Below are 4,917 nucleotides of genomic sequence, written 5' to 3' on the forward strand. Positions count from 1 at the left end.
GAGAGAAACAGAAAAAAGGAAAAAAAAAAAGTGACCAACCAAAACCCTTCTACTAAGCATTACAGGAAACTACTCACTGAACTATTTTACAGTGCTGGTTTTGAGTCAGAGTCATTCTGGGTAAAGTAAATATGTAGGTTTACAGTGTACTCTGCAGAAGGAATTTTTGCTGCAGAAACCATATATTGCATTTTTTAACAAAAAGTAATGTGTCTATAAACAAAGTAATTGTAATCTAATGTATTCTAAAGTCAAGGTGGGAAATGTTTCATGAGCTTGGGTATGCTGAAGTACAGTTGAGTTCTGGCGTGCTTTTCTGTAACTCAACATTTACAAAACATATTTAGGGGCTTAAACCTCTTTTCCTTTCCATATTCTATTTTGCAGTTACCATAATAACCATTAAGTCTGAGTGCTTGTATGGAAAGTATTCCAGATTTATGATATCTCTGAGACATTTAATAAAGATTCAGTGTAACTCACACTAGCCAGTCTTCCAAACTGCATAAATCCCAATGTCAGTGGCCTGGTAGAGCTGTTCAGGTGCATTTGTCTAAAGAAAACTGTTCTCATGAAACAGCCCAGCTTAAAGAAATCCTGTATGTAAGTGTCCACCTCCTGGTGGGTCTGCAGCTCCTGTATTTTAGAAATACCATTCTCAGCAGCAGAAAAGGAGGTTTAGCCACAGTCTTCCTCCTTATTCTGGAATAATGTCTGGACAGAAGTGACACAGCAACTCCTCATAAATACTTTGATTTTGGGAGGAGTAGGTAAATACTCAGATTCTTGCTTTCATATATGTCCTTGAGGCAGCCCCTCTGTATAAACAGGGACAGGGCCAGTTTGGGGGGTTCCCTGCCATCCCCATGCCTTAAATACAACATCTAACCATCCATCCCTTCTCGGTGATCCCCGGCACAGCGGGGCTGCAGCTGAGATGCCTGGAAGGGGTTGCTGGAGGAAGAAGAGTCAGCCCTTCGGCCTCCCTCACCTGCCACACTGGAGGGTCGCGGTGAGCCTTGCGGCTTCACAGTTTGCGAAGAATCAGGAGAACAGGCTTCTGAAAGACGTCACCAAAATATTACAGTTGAAATTATTTCATGAAGATGTGATTCATTTTAAGAAATTTTTAAAAAGTCAAAGAGTGTTTGTGTACAGGTTGCAGTTTATATGGTAGGGCTCTGTTGTACTGTATCTGCATTTCCAATTAGTCATGTATGTTCATCTCTATGAAGTGTTAAAAAATTAAGTCAGGACAAAGGTTAGTGATCCTGAACTTCATTGTCTGTGCAAATATGGTACACAGTTTGTTTACTTTGTCCTCTTGAATATTTTAAAAGAAACTATAGCTTGGGTAGAATAAAACTACAATTGAAATGATAGTACAGTATTGATTGAAGTAATAATATAGTCCACTTATTTATTCTATCATTGGTGATTGCTATGAACCCCTTGAGAAATGTTGGTTTCATGGCAGCTTTGGTTCCATTTAAATAAAGATAACAGAAGAATAAACACAAGAAAGTACAATGATGTTTCAAAGGAAGTACACAAAGATATCTTCTAAGTGGACTTGTATGATGATAATTATAGACCAAAGCAAATAAGGTAGAATATTTATAAATATAAAGATAATTTTACAAATATTTTATATAACTGTATAATTCATAAGAAAAAATATCGATAGCTTGTGTTAGGCTGGGGGAGGGCTTTGTATATTTTGATAAAAACACGACTTTGTAACTCTGTATATTCTCTACAGTTTATAGCAAAGCAGTTTTAAGATGGCAATGTCATGTTTATAATTCAATTGTGGCACTTTTACTACAAGTAACATGTTGCAGTAATGAGTCAAGTATTAATGACCAAATTAGAATTAAAGTAAGTGTAAGAGAAGGTAAATACTATACGTTGTCAAAGACTGTAATTTGCTACATAATCACATCTGTATTTTTGTTTAGAAGAAAATATTAAATGCAGATGTTAAGGATTGATAAAGAGTCTAATTTTATTTTTAGAAAGAGTGATTATAACTCTGTTTTTCCTTAATTAAAATAACATCTTCCTATTTTTCTGTAAGTCTCTCAATTTTTTAAATTATGTTAATACTCATAATCTATACGATCCAGAGATACGTATCTTCTAATAGCTATTTTGTTAGAAGATTAAGCAATGCAGTTACCAAATGTTAAAGCAGGGAATTGAGAACACACCAGAGCTCAAGGGCAGTGATGGTACCTCCTGGCATCCTACCATTCAGTGTGAGCACAGCACTGAGGTGAACAAAACTGCCTGCTCTGGATCTTAAAGGACTGGGAAGATAGGTGAACTGCATTTAGTATTTTGCAACATCCTAAACGTGTTTGCACGAGGACCTGAAACTGACACTTCAAAAATCTTTTCAATTCTGATAGTAACCTTGTGAGTATAGATTGTGTATTTTACACACTGTACTCCAAATCTTTTGGGACTACTGTCAAGAAACATAGTTCAGAATGCAAATATAATTGCATAAGGAAATAGGAAGAAACATACAAAATAGATTACATATATTCAAAGTACTTCCCACTTCAGCTAGGTGTCACTAGCCTGTCACTTACATTAAAAATTAAATGTAAGCTAAATTATGCTGGTCATTTTGGGATGATCCTCACGAGAGATGTGTAACTAAACAAAACCATGAAAGTTTGCCACATAAATACATTTTTCTCTATTTCAAATGATAATTAAAAAGACAGGTGGCTCATCCCACGTCTGTGCATCTAAACAAGATATTAGTTAATCCTCATTTATGACATATCCAAAATTAGAACAAATACACTGAACGATACTGCTGTCTTCTGTGAAAGGAGCTAACATGACAGCTGAACTACGGGCAGAAGCATATGAAGTAAGCCACTAAAGGTCACCATCATTTTTATTTCTTCTAAACTTCCTTAATATAGCAACTATCACTGACAATTCAACATCTGGGCAGGCACAAAAGGCTATTGCAGAAGATCTCCTACTTACATCCTCATGGTTAAACAGGAAACCTTTCCCCTAAGTTTGAGAGTTAGCACACCAGTGTTTGTCTTAACTATATCCTTAGCTGAACAGACTTACCTGTCATGGAGATGCTCCTAAAATGTAACTTTAAGAGAGGCCGAAAATGAAAATAATGCAATTGAAACAGTATTCTGAATATAGCATGTTGGATTAAAACAAAATGGAGTGCCAGGGACATTGGCAAAACTATAAGTTGCATTGATAATGTCAATAGGAGGCCTGTGCTTTGGAGGAAGCTGATGCTAAGTTAAACAGTAAACTCCAACTGTAATCATACCTTTCGAGAGAGTAGGGAAGAACTAGTCACACAATCTAACCTCTGGATTGTTGCAACCCACAGTTTAAGCCTATGTCTTCATTCTCAGAGTGCCACCCTGTTTCTGAGACCGAAGCGCTGACACTGCCTGGTTTACCACTGCCTCAGTTCACCAGGGCAGCCGGGCTGGAGAGCCAGCTGCAGAAAATAGCAACCTCCACTTGGGCTGTAGAAGAATCTCTCATTTCTAACAGGTTAACATTCAGCTTATGCGAATTCGCGCCTTTGTGTGGATTTGGGGTTTGCATGCACACAAATACACCCATTACTGCTGTGATAAAGCAGCTTATTCCGCATCAACCCCTTTCCCGCCACCTTTAAACGTGTCCCTGTGCTCCCCAGCCATGATGTGGAGCATGGGATTGAGGAAAGAACTTCACCGCTGCCAAAGGGCTATAGGAAAAGCCACCAAGGAATGAGGCCTAGCAGTGCCTGACGATCAGATTACAAGGCTTGATGCTCTATCTTAATAATAATAGCAAGATTTTTGCAGGAGAAATAAAACAGTCAGAGCATCACAGCAGGGGATTTCAATTAGAAACAAATGACAGATGCTGACCTGACAGTTTCCAAGCTTCCCTTTGCTTTAATAGAAGGACAGACTGAAGAGGGCTTCCTAGGCCTCTACTGCTTCCTCAAACAGTTTTTTAGCCTGCTGCTTTAGGGTATGTCGGTCACTAAAGGCTGCCACCAGGCTCGGCCTACAGGGCCTGGATGCTGATGTGACACCTGAGTGTCACCGAACTGGCCAGGCCCCCGCTGCTGGCAGCTGGTGGGTCCTGGAGCTCAGACAGGACCCACCGCCCGCGTGGGACCGGGGCCAGCTCCACATGCAACATCCCGGAGTTCCACCTCAGGATCTGTGTCTTCAATAAATGTCGGTTTAAAATATGAGGCAATTCTTGCTGGAGGCGAGCTGCTCTATGAGCGGCTAAGGCCTTCAGCTGTCTGCGGGCTCCAGTGGGCGAAGCGTCGCCCGTTCCAGCCACAGCACGGGCTTTCTGGGCAGCACTGGAAGCCGAACCATTTCCTCCTCGTTTTATGGCATTTCTGCCATGGCCGAGCCGGCCAACGCGAACAAGAGACAGCAGGAGAAGATTCGACCAAAGCCGCCGCAGCTTCGCAGTGAAGCGGGCACCCGCGGACCGCAAATCAACGCGACCGGCTCCGTCACTCGTTTCTGCCGTTTAATGCGCTGACACGGTAATACAGGCACCTAACGCGCCCTGATCTCAGTGCCTCCGCCCCCGCGCGGGGCACACAAAGGCAGGGAGCGGTGAAGCTGCAGGAGCAGCCGGCACCACCGAGCACCGCGGGAGGCGGGAACACAACAGCAAGACCCCTCGGGCCGGGCCGGTCGGCAGGAGCTGCCCGGGCCGGTCCCCGCGCATAGCGAGGGCGGAGCCGCCGCGCAAAGGCCTGCTGGGAGGCGGGAGCCAGCGCGCATGCGCCCCACCGCCCCCCGCCGCTCTTCGGAGTCTGGTGCCCCCGAGGGCGGCGGCCAGCGGGGGCGGGGCGGCAGCGCGGGGCGGGGCGGCAGCGCGGGGCGGCTC

This window comes from Nesoenas mayeri, assembly GCF_963082525.1.
Source record: "Nesoenas mayeri genome assembly, chromosome: 9".
In the NCBI taxonomy this organism is placed as follows: Eukaryota; Metazoa; Chordata; class Aves; order Columbiformes; family Columbidae; genus Nesoenas; species Nesoenas mayeri.